Below are 15,510 nucleotides of genomic sequence, written 5' to 3'. Positions count from 1 at the left end.
CCCCAGTTCCAATTTCAAAGGCAAAAGGACTCTGGCATGGCCTCCTTCTCCACCCAGGCGGCATGAACAAAGACTTGAGAGGATTCTCGTCCTTCGTTCCTCTCCAGAGGGGTAATGAGGATCTCACAAAAGAGGTCAGAGGGGGCAAAAGACAAACTCTGCAGTCAGGACAAGCCAACAGTGACCATTGTCGTGGGAAGTGAAGGACTCAGGATGGTTGGGGCAGGAGGCCACTTCCCCTGGGCTGCTCCAGATCACCCTGAGCTGCAGAAACAAGAAATCCAAACCTGCACGCCGAACTGTCCCTCCTCCCTACACTGCCATCACTTGGGACTATTCTCAAGTGAGCCAGCAGGTGCCAGCCCTGGGCACACAGGCTGCCTGGAGGACAGGACCGAGCTCCCCAGAGAAACCAGGGTGGGCAGGCCGCATCCCAGAGCCTTTGGCCTCCCTGGGGGAAATCACCCAAGAACTAGTCGCAGAGTGGAGATAAAACCCGTGTATCTCCCACGCTACAGAGAAATTAGATTACTAGAGAAGGCTAATTAATCCCTCGAGGAGGCTGTGGTGATGCCCCCGTCTGAAAGGCTGGCCACCCCAGCTGTCCTTGAGCAGGGAGCCTGGCTGCAGCAATGACCTCACCACATCCTTCACCAGAAACCCGGCTGCTGATTATTTAACCACCCGCCAAGAACTGCCCCTTTGCCGGGTCTGGTTCCAAAGGGGCCAAGGCCAAGGCCGCACAGGAGAGAAGGAAGGAGCAGCGGCCCCCAGCTGCCAGATTCGCACCGAACCCATCCCACAGACATGTGCACACACACAAACCTGTACACACACAGGCAGGTGCACACAGACACGTGTGTGCACACTCCAGGGATGTGGGATCAGGGCAAAATGTGATCGGGGCTGGCCTGGGGTGAGCATGGGAGTCTCTACCCAGAGCTTGAGGGAATCTCTGGGAATGTTAGTTATTTTAAGGGGGGGGGGGGGGGGGGCGGTGCATAGAACGAGAGAGAGAATCCCAAGCAGGCTCCATGCTGCCAGCACAGAACCCGACACAGGCCTCGAACCCACGCAACTGTGAGATCATGACCTGAACCGAAACCAAGAATTGGATGCTTAACCGACGAAGCCACCCAAGCGCCCTTCCGGGAATGTTATTTGAGGGCTCTGAACCTCCCTGTCTTCATCCGTAAACCGGGTGTCACCGGGCCCACGCCCCACAAATAAAACCCGCTAGCACTGAGTTCTGGGTGCTTTTCGTAGGAGAGCTTCCCCAGCCCACACAACAGCGAGGTACGTTCTTCTAGGATCCCGTTCTGCAGATGAGGAAACTGAGGCCCAGAATGTCTAAGTGACTTGCTCAAGGGCACGCAGGTAGTAGCAGCTGGTGTCTGTGCCCCAGAAGTCTGACGAGTGGCCCTAGGGTTTTCATGCCTGACCACTCAGCTCGCCCTCTGAGCACCTGGTGAGGCAGCAAACGTGTGAGGTCTGTAAAGACCAGACAGAATCATCAAGAAGGGGAAGGAGCCTCTGGTGACCCACGATCTGCCTGGTCACGCACCACAGAGGTGGTCCTCCTGGCTGACGCCAAGCCCCTCGGTCAGACGCGTTTCCCTGGCAAACTCCTCTTTAACCTGACTCCCCCCACCCCTCCCAGCTGTCCCCTTCGGAGCCAGGAATTCAAAGCGCCTGTAGTTGTCAGAGGCTTCCAGCCACAACCAATGCGGAATGTCCCCGGTCCAGGAGCACAAAGGCTGCCTGGTAAAGCCCCCGGAAGAGCTTTGAATCCTGCCCCTGATCTTTGCTCGGGTCCGCACAGAGGATCACATTCTTCAGATTCTTGTTTGAAAGCCAGAAGGGGGGGAGGGGGAGGGGCGTCCACTATTTCAACCTAAGGCTAATTAAAGCCCGCGACTCCGACTCGTTTTAAAGGGGAAGAGGGCCGTCCTTTCCCAGCCTCCCTGTAATACACTGGTCTGCCCTGTGTGATACTGCACTAGTCTGCACCCGGGCGCTCTGCATCTTGGAAGGGTCCTCACTTTGAAAACGCCCGGGTTCCAGCACTAATAAGTGGCAGAGGGGGGAGGCCGCCAGATCCCCAGCCTCGCCCTCGGAGGCCACTGTCCATTCCTTCTCTGACACGAGGCTCGCGGTGCCGGCCAGAAAGTCAGCAGAACCAACTCCAGGTGGTTTGGACGAAGGATTTGGAGCCGGTCGGAGGCGAGAAGTCACAACACTGATGGGGGGGCCTGTAAATGCCACCGAGCAATTAATCCCATAATGAGGCATTTTTAACGAGCACTGGGCGCGACACAGCCACCTCCAACTCGCTCTGGCAAAAGGAGGAAACAGTTGGCGGGCGGCAGGCCCGGCTCTGGGCAGACGGCACGTTGAGAGCAGGGCGCTGTCGGCTGGCAGGCCGCTCGGGAGGCAGCGGCACTGGAAAGCTGCGGGAGAAAAGCTAGTTGCCCTGCAGGAACCGGGCTGACCCGACCTCACACACCTGGCCACCCACCCCCACCTGCTGCCCGCCGATGGGTCGCCGATGGGTCTCGGAGTGACAGGAGGGGCTGTATTTTACACCTGGGCCCATAAGCCAGCGGGGCGGCACCAGAACTCACTGCTTTAAGGCTATGTACAAAAGCGTGACCGCCTCCCGACCCCAGGTTCATAAACATCCCCCCCCCCCCCACTGACTGTGTGAAGTGGGATGAGAAGGCAGGGGAGGCCACAAAAGCAGACAGAGAAAATAACTGGGCATCAGGTCAACGTCGAGGAGCAGGGTAGGATCTGGGCTCTCTCACCCGCTACCTGAGGCCCGGCACTCAGGTTCTCTGGGTCTCAGCTTTTCCAGCTATAAAGCAGGAACATTTACACCGCCGCCTTCATGGGACTGGGAGACTTGCATTGCATCAGCCTGAGCCTGACTTCAAACTTTATATCGAAAGCAAAAAAACTGATTGAAACAGGGTTTTGAAAACGGATAACAACTGACATTTTTATAACAGACTGGCACTGCGCTGGACAAATTGTGTCTAAACAGGGGCACCGGGCTGGCTCGGTCGGTGGAACATGCAACTCTGGATCTCAGGGTCGTGAGTTCAAGCCTAGAGCTTACTTAAAAGATGTTTTTAAATGTGCGTATCAATAAAACAGATAAACAGTAGAGCCAAGCTTTACTGAGCATCATAATCCTCTATGGCGACTCTATTTACCTCATTCCACACATGAGGAAAACAGGCATGGAAAGGGGGCGTGGCTTGTCAAGGCCAAAGAGCTGGCAAGTGAGAGAATCAGGATCAGGACCAAGGGTCTAACCCCAGAGCCCCCTGCCTGTTACGTAAGGACCAGACATAGACACACTACAGTGGTTCAGACTGAGACCCCTCCTTCCACCCAAGGTGTTGCAGAGCTAAGCAGAGGTGCCGATGATAAACCGCACACCCCGGTGAATATATATATTCCTGGTTCCTCAAGCGGACCTTACGTGCCCACCAAGGGCGAGGCATGGTACAAGGGTCTCAGGAGCAGCACCTCGAATGGGAGGAAGCAAGACCCAAAAGTAGGTCAGCCAGCACAGAGAAGTGCCGAGGGGAAGCATTATCGGGCAGCAACTCGGGTTGTAAGTCTAAATTCCCCGCACCGGCATTCTATTAAGTGATACCCGTCACTCGTGTAAGAACAGTGTTTATGGCTCATCAGAGGGGACAAGCCATCTCCAAGAATGACTGGTTGACAAGAACTGGGAGGGGAGGGGGGTGAGCAGGATGCGATGACCCGGTGAGGAAGGCAGAGCAAGCTGGAACAACCCGGTCCCTTCCACGAGCCCCCTGATACTTTGCAGTGGTCCTGGGCAGCAGAGAGGAGGAAGCAGGATAGAAGGAAAAGGGGCTCTGGGGAGCGAGGGACAGAAGGAAAGGGGATGGGGATTGACACCTACTGGGAGCCACCAGGAGCGGAGTTCACAGAAGGGTTGGTGAGGCACTCAAAGGACACTGAGATTAGCCACACTTTACAGAGGAGGAACCTGGGGCTCAAAGCACTTAAAACTGGGGAAATCAAGAAAAGCCCCTCACACCTGGAAGAATAGGAAGAATGCTGCTGGATTATTAGAGAGCCCCCCCCCCCCGCCCCCGCCACTGACAACCACACCCACTCCCTTCTGCCATTATGGACAGACTTGTGTCCCACACCCCCCCAAATTCACCCATTGAGGCTCTAACCCCCAGGACCTCCAGATGTGACTGTGTTTGACAACGGGCCCTTAGGTGAGGAAGGAACAATGAGAGCATCAAGGTGGGCTCCCCCATCTGACTGGTGTCCCTGGAAGAGGAGGAAGGCAGGAGACACCATGGATGCGAGCACACAGAAGACAGCCGTCTGTAAACCAGGAAGAGAGCCCTCAGGAGACCTGGGCTGCCAGAGGTGCCTTGCTCGTGGACTCCCAGCCTCCAGAGCTGTAAGAGACAAACTTCTCTGGTCGAAGCCAGCCCACCCGGGGGACCCCGTACATGCCCTTGTCTGACCACTGCGGTCCACCATCCTGACCTGCCATGGCGAGCCTGTGTGCCCGGCCGCTGTCTGCTTTGCCACTCTAGAGTGTGAGCTACAGACCTGGGTCGTAAACCGGTCATGCCTCCCGGGCCCCTACGCAGGCTCCACCTCACCACCAGCATATCTAACGAACAAAGAAACCGAGTGAAAATGGGATGGAAACCCAGCTGCTACCTGTGGAGTCACCCACTCCCTGGCCCACGGTCCACCACCGACTCCTGCTTTATCGAACTCTCTTAGTCCCTGTTCCCACCTCCAATATAGGAGCTGGCCCATAATTACAGATGGTATAAATTCCAAGATAATCTCCAGCTTATAATCACCACCAAACAGAAGTGTCAACAAAGTGACAGGAGATAATCTACCAAGTGCTGAAATGCCCGGCTTACGTTTGATTCTTATTAGCAATTTTCAGTCAATATGTAAAAAAAATAAAGTTTGGTTCGGTTTTGGGGTTTTTTTGAGTGTGTGTGTTCAATGGGTGGCACTGAGGACAGTGACAGAAACTCTCCTGGTCAAACGTCATCCCTGGGCAGCCTGGTACTGACCCAGATCTGCCCGCAGGCTGCAGAGGGGGCTGGCGTTGGTGGACAAAGCCTGAAACGTGAACAGGGCCCGGAAGTGTCCCAGCGACCACATCTGGGGCTGCCCCCACCCTCTCACTCCCTCGCCGGGTGGGGTTGACAAGCTCCTTTCGGAACAGCAAAGGACTTGTCTCCTGCTCTCTAGGAAGACGGCGGGATTCAGGGTAGGCTCCCTCGAGCCAGGAGCTGCGGGGACAGGACAGTGCAGGGCAGGGAGAACAAAGAAAGGAACACCTGCAGGAAGCCAGTGACGTGGAATGAAAGAAAATACTAGAACAAAGCCACTGCATTCCTTTCTAGACCCTTGGCCACCCATCCTCTCCCCTCATGCCCAGCCCAGGCCCAAATGACTCCCTTACCATTGTAAACATCTATCTACTCCAAAGCAGCCACTAAGATTCTGAAACTTTCTCTTCAGAACAAAACTAAAGTGTTGCAACTTGTTGCTACAATCCTGAATCTTCCCTGGGCAGTAACCTCAGCAGAGCCCAGTGGCCTGCCAGCCGCTTTGGGACCTTTCAGAGATCATCCCTGCCCATCCCGTGCTGTCCCTTACCTAGGTACAGAGAGGTCTCTCGGGAGGGCCAGGGGGCGGTTTCCCCAGGGGACAGGGCCCCTCGGAACCTTCCTCCCAGGGTGTTTGTTTTCTGGCCCAGGCCCGCGAAGCTGGCTGTGGGGGTGCGGGAGCTGGAGATCTAACTCCAAAGAGCCCAGAAAGATCTCCCAGGTCCTTGCTCCTAAGCTGTCTCACCACTGAAGACACAGTGGTCTTCCGTCAACTCAAATTGGGTGCTCAAGCCGCCATTTTCTCCTAGGCTCACCTCTAACACAACCCACAACACCAGAGTAAAGTGCTTTTTCCTGGAGTCTAGACCTGAGCCCCTTGAGGGCAGGGCCTGTAATGCCTCATTCGGCTACAGCCCAGCCACGTAGCAGTTTCTTGCCCTAGAACAGATGCTCAGGATGTATTTGCTGAATGAATCTCAAGAGTCACTAAAACCCATGGAACTTTCTGGCAATGGAAATAATGGTTCTTCCCCTTTGTGGACCATAACATAGCCACTAAGATAATAATTGTGGAGACTGTTGCAACACAGGAAACTTTAGGTTGCAGTGCTGGGTGAGTCAGAGCACAACAGTATCTGTTCTGCTCACAGGTTTGTACAACGGGCATGTGCGCGGACAGGAAACCCAGAAAGACGCAAACCGTGGACAGACTGAGGGGCAAATCTGCTTCTTGTCAGCTTTGTTATTATACTGTTTTGCTATAAACAACACTCCCCTTTTTACTTTAAAAAGCAAACTAATTCCAGTAACAATTACGTCTCTCTCAACACTCTGTGAAAAATCGCACCCCCGGCCCTTCAGCTGGGAACAGCGTGCTGACCACAGAACCAGAGGGCACAGGCAGAACTCCCACCCGGAGGCTAAGGACCTGGGAAGGGAATCCTGCACTCCCACGTTTCCCAGGGAATGGCACAAGGAACTAGACTTTAATGGGCCATATGGGCTACGGAGGGGGCTGAGAGAGGGGCTGGGGCCCGGCGCTCCTCGAGACGAGAGGAAAATCTTTTAGCGCCTGAACAACAAAGCTCCCTGGACACATTCCAGGCCACATCCCTACCTGCAATGGGCTTGGATGCCCCCTCCTCCTGGAAGCCTTCCCAGAGCCCCCTGGGCCCTCTCCCCTGGGACAACTGTCAGCTCCTGGAAACAAGGGCCCCACTTCCTTCACCTCTGCAGTCCCAGCACCACCCAGCCCAGTGCCTAGCATATAGAGTAAGCTCTGAGGCATGACAACGGAACAATGAGGGGCAGATACACGAATTAAGGAAAGAAAAAATGCACGTTTGGGGCGCCTGGGTGGCTTGGTCGGTTAAGCATCCGACTTCGGCTCAGGTCATGATCTCACGGTCCGTGAGTTCGAGCCCCGTGTCGGGCTCTGGGCTGATGGCTCAGAGCCTGGAGCCTGTTTCTGATTCTGTGTCTCCCTCTCTCTCTGCCCCTCCCCCGTTCATGCTCTGTCTCTCTCTGTCTCAAAAATAAATAAACGTTTAAAAAAAAAATAAAAAAAAAAATGCATGTTTGCAACTGGGCTGAGGCCAAGAAGAGCCCACTAGTCAAGATGGCGGCCGAGCCTCTAGCTGGCTGGCTCCCCAGTGAGGACCGGCCAGGGCGCAGCCAACAGCAACCAGGACTTATGCTGCCATGGTCTGTCACCTGCCCTCCCTTAGGACCAACCACACACATCTGAGGAATGGCGAGTTGAGGCTAAAGGTGATGTCAGTAGCCAAGGCAACGCTAGGGATCCAGCAACCTTGCTCTGAGTAGACAATCGCACCCACGGGACAGAGGCCCCCTTCTGCAGCAGCCCAAACCTCTGCTCCTTTCATGAATTTTTGGCCACCTGTGCAAGAGCAGTTCTTGGGGAGCAGCCCACCCTCAAGTGAGGAAACGCAAGTTCAGGGGTGAAGGTCACACAGGGGTCTGGAGTCAGAGTGCCAGAATCTCAATACCTGCTCAGTCTCCTCATCTGTAAAATGGGGGTAATTTCTTATCTCAGGAGACTGGGGTAAAAAATTAAATGAGATAATTCATGTAAAAGCACCAGCAGTGTGCCTGGTACACAGACATGACGACTCTCTCCCCCAGTGTCCCAACTCCCCGTTAGAGGGTAGGGCCGCTGAGGACGGAGCTGGGCTCTCTGCCCTCCACCTCTACTGAAGCCCCACCGAGCCCAGCACGGTCAGGCCATGCAGCGGGAGCCCCAGGAGTCTTCGGACGACTGAGATTTGCCAAAGAAATTTGGGGTCAATACCCTCAATACCCAAGAGCTGGTCTTCAATATTAAAAATAGACAAAAACTTTAAGATGACTCCCAGCCACCACTTTTCTTAGCCCGGAGATTTCCAGACAAGTGCCTGGCACCCATGCTTTGTAAAGTGGAGAGAGCGGTGAGTGGTATTTTAAAGCCGTGGCTGCCTGGACCTCCTCGTCCCAGGCTTACAGGCAAAGTCACCAGTGAGCCCTGAACTCCACTGTGTTAACCAGGAGCCGCCTCTGTGCCAGGCACGAGGTGACTTATGGGTCCAGACTTGAGGGAAGACTCTGCCTCTGACCTCCAGGTCCTCAGTCCGGTGGGTTCCAGGGTCTTCTCCCCCATCCCAGACCAGTTAGATTAAGTCACCCCCAACCAGTTCCAATGCCTGTCTTTATGTTTATCAGACAGGAAGCTCCTTCTCCAGCCCAGTGACTTCATGCAAAACACAGGAAGTGCAGTGGCTTTTGAACACAGGCAACTCTAAATAAAGGGGCCTCTCCTGCTTTATAATGCCCTTTTAAAAAAATGCTTAACCCAGCTCAGATCCCTAACCCAGCTCAGATCCATGTGCCAAGATGAACTGTACCGTGTGGTAAGAAGGCTGCAAAGGTTGAGACCCTGAAAACCTCAGCATCCGACCCAGGAGATTTTCTGGCAGGTTCCTCAGCCTTCTTCACCTTCACACTTTGTTATCGAGGGACAGACTTGTCAGACACATTTAAAATCTTTAAAATCTGACCACGCATCTCCTACTGCCCACGGAGGACAGATGATATTGGTGAGACCATGAAAAAGGAGGAAGAAGGAAGGGGAAGGAAAGAACTGGACCACTTCACTTATCTTTACATGTAATTACCAGCCTGAAAAAAAACAGGCATCTCCGTGTTGCAGGTGGGGAAACTGAGGCCGCAGTCTAACAGCTGGAGCACAGGTGGGGGTCTGGTCCCAGCTCTGCCTGATCCCAAAGCCCTTGTTTTGTTCCCTCCACCACGGGCTTCATATTGAAAAGACAAGAAACCGATCAGCTCAGTGCTTAAAGGACTAGAAATGACTAGAAATGACTAGAAATGAGGACCGGCGAACAGGCAGCGGAGAGCCAGTGTGGCCGTCCGAACGGCCCACCCTGCGGCCTGGCGCTCCCCCATGTGAAATATTGATTTCTGGGCCGTGCAAGCTTTCAGCTGAAGGGGCCCTGTCCAGCTGGAAGAAGTTCAGAGAAACCGAGAACACTTCCCACCCGATTTCTTAACCGTAGTGCCCCTCCCCACCAGAAGAAAAGGATGAAGGGTGTGGAAGAATAAACTCCTGAGGACAGATTAAAGGGGCTAAGTGTGTGTTCCTTGGCTAAACAGTGCATAAAGGCCAAGAAAGGGAAGATAACACTTTGAAAACACTCTTAAAGGAGGCTAAGTGATTCTGAGGGAAACCAGGAGCCAAAGCTTCCCACCGCCTTGCAACAAAGAGCTGGGGTAAATCGCTACCCCCCTCTAGTGGGGGGGGGGGGGGGGGGGGGGTAACTGTCCATCCAGCTCAGACACTCCTTAATTCTAGGTAAATTCAGCAGGGAGGGTTTTATTGCTGTTCATTTTCCTTTGGGGCAGGGCGACACTGGGAATTACAGTTCAAGTGAAAAGGGAGAAGTCTTGAAGGTGATAAGTTCCCAAAATGGGAATGTCCACAGAGGTGAGAGAAAGCTCCCCGGGGTGGGGGGCCTGTTCTTCTGGGAAGGAAGGACTGTAAGGACCTGTGAGGACCTTAGAGGCACCAAGGAAGCAAGTGAGTGGGGGGGGGGGGGGGTAGACAAGCTACACCTTCCTCTTCCCTCCAGGCCGCAGCCCAACCTGCCTCAGCAGGAAGCCACACCCTTTGGTGGCAACTTCCGGAAGGCCCAGCAAGGCGAGGCTCCCTCAGCCAGAGGGGAGGGTTCCTGGTGGAGAGACGGGAGGTGAAGAGGGCCGCTGAAGGCCGCTGCAGACACTCCCAGGAAGGCCTCGCCCTCAGCCAAAGGCCATCCGAGGGCCTCCCCTGGGCCCACCTGCCCCAGGTGTGTGCTGTGTCCCATTCTGGGTGCTGAATCACCTAGAGGGCAGAATGGGGCCTGAGAAATGCCAACAGAAGCCCTCCTAAGTTACTTTTTAAAGGGACACACATCAGGTGCAAGAGGGCAGCTCCCCTCAGGCTTCCCAAATGTACGGTGGGGAGGTGGGGAGGTGGGGACTGGGGCGGGGGAGATCCCAGCCAGCCTCCAGCCTTCAAACCATCTGCCGTCGGGTGGCAGGCCCACTTTAGACCCAGGCTCATTCTGTGTGCTCATGTGTGACTCATGCCATTCCTCCAGGAGGCCCAGAAGCTGCCTGGCAGGGACACAGGCCTGTCTGAGACCCCGATGGGGGGTCTTCGGCTGGCTGCGCCACAGGAAAAAAAAAAGCCAACTCAGCGGTGAGCAGAGCTGGTGGCTTCTCCAGCACCCACGTCATCCAAGGCTAAGACAGTCTCTCTTGAGAAGGGGATCAGGGCCCTCCAATTCAAAACACCCCTTTTGATCACATTTTCTCAAGAATTTGGGCTTTTCCACTGTTATTAATGCATTAAAAACCCAGAAGTCTGAGGGACAACTGGGGACAGCGTGGGAAGGAGAACGCTAGTGGCTGCAGTGATTCCAACTTTAAAAAAGAAGAGAATCCGGGGGCGCCTGGGTGGCTCAGTCAGTTCAGCACCCGACTTCGTCCGGCTCAGGTCATGATCTCATGGCTTCTGAGTTCAAGCCCCGTGTTGGGCTCTGGGCTGACAGGTCAGAGCCTGGAGCCTGCTTCCGATTCTGTGTCTCCCTCTCTCTCTGCCCCTGCCCTGCAACACTCTGTCTCTCTATCTCTCTCAAAAAGAAATACAAAAAACTTAAAAAAAGAAGAAAATCCAAGTGAATAAGGGTCTGGTTTCGCCCAATGGTCAGAGTGGGCTCCCCAGGAAAGAACCACGTGTGATGTGGAGCCAGGGGAATCATGGGAAGCCCGGCAAAAGGGTAGCCCCCAAATACTTTCCAGACACACACTGCGAGCTTCCTTTTCTCCTACAAAGAAAAAGCCATCATCTATCACTTCCCAGCACACGAGGGAGTGGATCAGAATAGGCGTTCGTTTGAGGGGTTACTCTGGCAATATGATGTCACGGGGGAAGAAAACGGGACCCAAAATGTTCCAGCCATGGGAGCAAGCCAGTCCATTTCTAGGATCCTTCCTCCTTCCGTGCACACAATAGACACTCAATATGGAGTCTAAAGCAATGCACTTTGAAGTGGAAACCTACAAGAATGGCAGGAAGATCCCCTTATATTGACACGTAATAAAACCAAAAAGGCATTTACTGAAGAGTAATGCTCATTTCCTGGGCCTTCTTCCCTTTCTAGACGCAGCCACTATTGCCAGCATCTCAGAATCTTTCCATGCAGAGCCCAGGTGACATACTTTGTTTTACCAAAAAAAAAAAAAAAAAAAAAAAAAGAGCACCATATATCCTGCTATGCACCTAGTTTTTCCCATTTGCAACGTATCTTGGAGAGCACGCCCTGTAACTAGCCCTGTAACTACGTACAGATCAGCCTCATTCTTCTAAGGGCAACAAGGATCCCCACTGTGCCATGATTAATTGACCCTTTTGATGGACAGTTTGCTTCTTCTTCTTCTTCTTCTTCTTCTTCTTCTTCTTCTTTTTTTTAATGACAATGCTGTAAAGAATATGCTCCGACGTTTCCTTTTGCATATTTGAGTTTTTCTGTGGGTTGAGCTCCTGGAAATTAGTCAGAGGGACTATGCTTTGCAGACACTGCCAAAGTACTTTTAAAAAGAGAGTTGTTAAAACTTACACTCCCATCAGTAGGGCATGAGACTGTGCTCTAAACACTTGGGGCATCTCCGAGAAATTAAGATTACTGAATCTTCCAGTTTCCCAGGCACTCTTGTGTTTCATAGGTGGGCACATAAACTGTCATGATGTCTTTGTAGGATGTTAGGGCCCTTTCTATCCAAATCAAGTTTTCCTCCAACCAGAGCCGGAAGGCAGATCTCAAGGCCCTTGAGTCCTGTGCTCTCTCCATGTCACCCCTTGGCTGTACCCTAGACTTCCTAGATCACAGGAAACCATGTTTTAGAACTAAAACCACAGATAGTTTGCACACCTTGTGCCTGGGCCAGAGTCCTGAAACCAGGCTACGCAGCACAAGCTCATTACCAAGTGCATCCAAAAGCATCAGCGGATGGATCCCAGACCCACCTGGGCTTTACAGTCCACAAGGCGCGCGCACGCGCGCACGCACACACACACACACACACACACACACACACACACACACACACATTTTTAGAAAGCAGAAAGAGCACTGAGCAGGAAGGAGCCAGGAAAACCATCTACCCTTCCCTTCCTTGTTTCCTCACCTGAGGACCCAGGGAGATGAGACCGGTCGTTTACATATTTTTTTAAAAAACTTAAATAGCCACTATGTATGAGGCCCTTTACACACCTTACTTCTTTTAGTTCTCACATCTAGTCCTTCAGGGTAGGTACTCATTCCCATATTATAGATAAGGACACTGAGACGCAGGGAGGTTATGCGACTTGCCCAAGGTCATAAACCTAATTAAATGGCAGGGTGAGGATCTGAACTCTGCCTAGCTCCAAAGCTCACGCCCCCACTCTTCCCAGATCTAAGAATGGGACTCTGTAAGCCACAGGAGCACCACCACTCCCCAGGGGGCAGCCAGGACTCCGTTCTGTTGTCACCAGAGTCCTTGAGCCCAGAAGTTCAGCGCACCAAGGGTTAAAGGCGGAGAGGCAGTGACTCTCTGGGGCTGCACAAAGGGAAAATGCACTTCCTGCCCCTGCGGGCAGAGATGCTGTTTTATGCTCAGCAAATTAGGACGTTTGTTTAATTAAGACGACACACAGATTTTGTTATTCTAAATATTTTTGGAACATGATGCTGGGGAGGAAGCTGTCAAGGCATGGGTTTTTTTTTTTTCCCCCCTTTGCTTTGGGTTTCTTTCTCCCCCTTCAAGAGAAGGGTAAGGCCAGGCTCAGGGGAAAACAGCCAACCCCTCCTCTCCTTTTGAAATAAAGATGTCAAGCTGGTAAGGGCTGTCTTAAGCACTTTATTGAAGGATTAGCTAGAAGAGGAAGTGAAGAAAACACAGCTAGTCTGGTTTCTAGCAATACCCTAGCAGGCCGCACAACAATGCTGCATTTTCTGAGTGTGCTTTGCTCCTTCTGAAAAGCTAACAGATCCTTGTTTTGTTTTTTTCTGGAGCAAGAACAGGCAAGAGGCAGCCTGTGATTCACATGCGTCCTTCATCCTGCAAGAGGGAACTTCTCCTATCTCCAACCCCTTAGGTTAAAGAGTTTAAAATTAAAAAACAAAAACAAAAACAAAAACAAAACAAACAGAAAGCCAGGACCCTGACCCTCTCTCTCCTGGACCTTCATGTGCCCCCCAGGTAAGCAGCCCCACAGAATGTCCCTCTCCAGCTGCCCTTCCCAGAACAGAGCCTGCCAATCAATCCAGGCACCTGGATCTGCCCAAAGCAGAGCCTTTTGGTGTCACCCTGCAGCCAAGTGGGGGGCACAGTGACTCTCAAATTACACTAAGCAATCTCTTGATTGCTCAATTACACACTAATAGGAGGCCTCGCTTTCCAACACTGAGGGCTTGCCTCAGTTTGCCCAGCCTGCAGCCCTGCAGCGGGCTCCCTCTTCCGGGGCCAGCCTCCCTCCCTGTCCCCCTAGCTCCAGACACAAGTGCTCCCTCTTGGAATTCCTCGAATCCTTTGTCTCTGGTGTGCTTGGGACGCTCATCACAGGCTGCCTTTGTATTTCAGTCATTCAGATGCTACTTCCCCTTGAGGACTGTAAACCCCTGGAGGGCAGAGGTCTCCTCCAAGAGCCTCTGGGATGTCAGCAGAGTGGACTGGCTCCTTTCTCCTAGTCCCCATGACTCACAGTACCTTTCTGAGGGCCATGTCATCTACAGATTTGTCTCAGGCTCTCCCTAAGTGCCCGAGGGCAGGGGCCAGGTCTTACTCAACCTCACACCCCCCACCACCTGGCAGAGTCCTTGGCACACAGCAGGCAGTTAAATATTTGCTCAATTACACATCTATGTACCCTCCCCCATGCATCTAGCAGCCTTGTATATAAACTGACTAATATTAATCGGGTGATTGTCTAAACAGGCCTTAAAGCAACCTCCCTCCTTACCAAAAGGGGAATAAACCACCAGGTGAGGTTATGAGGCAGGTTATCGGAGGAGTCAGAAATGGCCACAGTGTTGCAGGAAGGAGCTTACTCAACAGTTACTCTGAAATCCTGTTAAACCCAGAAAAGGATGCAGTGAACCGAGAAGCTGCCGGGCCTCTCAACTGCCCAGCAAAGAGAGCCGCCTGTCTCCAGGACCTGCCAAGACCTGGGATTTCCCGGCAATCTTTCTCCCCACACCGGTTGGGTGGGGCCACAGACTGCAGCTGGGCCCTCACCCTGCCCCCAAGTCAAGGCAGCCGGCCACCTTGTCCGGGAAATTGTTATAAACGACTGGGCTCTCTACAGGGATGCGGGGGTGCAATCTGCCCCCCCCCGCCCCCGCCGTGGCCCCTGGACAGGGTGGAGTGAGGCCCCCAGTACAGAGAAGCGGGGGAGGGAGGGTAAAGACCCCGACTCTTGGCCCAAACAGGGACGATGCAATAGCCCCGGGCCGGCCCTAAAGGCGCAGGGCCCGGTTCCCCGCCCCCGCCCGCGTGGGGCAGCCCCCAGGTGCTGTGGAATCAGGTGCGCTCCCAGGCGGGCGCAGATGGCTGCGGGCATTCCTGGGCCTTCCTCTCCGGGGTAGCGGAAGTCAGAAGTCAACGGCTGAGGGGCTGTAGAGGAGGGGGGTAGTCTTTCCTGCCTCGTCCGGCCCCCGCAGATCCGCGGTGCCCACGCACCCGCCCGCACCTCTCCCGGTCCCCCTCCTCCGCCCGACCGATCGCAGCCGGGCGAATGAGGAAGTCGGGAGCGGAGGGCGGAAACTGAGCCGAGCGCAATGTCTACAGCAGGACAGTCCGAGTCTGACTCAGGAGGACGCCCTGACAGCTGCCAAACGGTCCCCGCCTGCCCGTTACCTCCGTGGCGAGAACGCCTGGAAAACTTCCAAAGGGGCCGCTGCCCCAAGCCCCCCAGCTCGGCTCACCCGTTCGGGGCCAGGGACAGCGGCTCCCCGGAAGGGGTTAAAAAGTTTGCCCAACTCGGGCACTTGGCGAGGCGAGGGCGGGGCGCGTGCCCCGGCGGCAGGGGGAGGTCGAGGCTCCCGGTGCCCCGCCGGGGCAGTGCGCCTGGCAGGGGGAGGGGCGGAGGGTTTCCGGGGAGCGCCGGCCCCGCAGCCTTCCCGGCTCCCGAGGCCTCGCCTCCAGCGGCGCCGTCCCCGAGCGTCGCGCAGGGGTCCCGGGGCCCCTCCCGGAAGGATGCGGTGCCCCGGCCGGGCCCCGCGGCGTTCGCGCCCGCTCGCGCCGGTCGCCGGCCGCGCGGAGGCCG

At 54.3% G+C, this 15,510-nt stretch overlaps 1 protein-coding gene across 1 annotated transcript in view; it reads right to left on the bottom strand.

Annotated features, from left to right (window-relative positions):
* Positions 1 to 15,510, bottom strand: part of MYH9 (myosin heavy chain 9) — a 92,443-nt gene that overhangs the window by 76,289 nt on the left and 644 nt on the right. The window lies entirely within an intron of this gene.

Source organism: Herpailurus yagouaroundi, unplaced genomic scaffold, assembly GCF_014898765.1.
Source record: "Herpailurus yagouaroundi ecotype Mexico unplaced genomic scaffold, PumYag 182, whole genome shotgun sequence".
In the NCBI taxonomy this organism is placed as follows: domain Eukaryota; kingdom Metazoa; phylum Chordata; class Mammalia; order Carnivora; family Felidae; genus Herpailurus; species Herpailurus yagouaroundi.
This window is presented reverse-complemented; position numbering and strand designations above follow the sequence as displayed.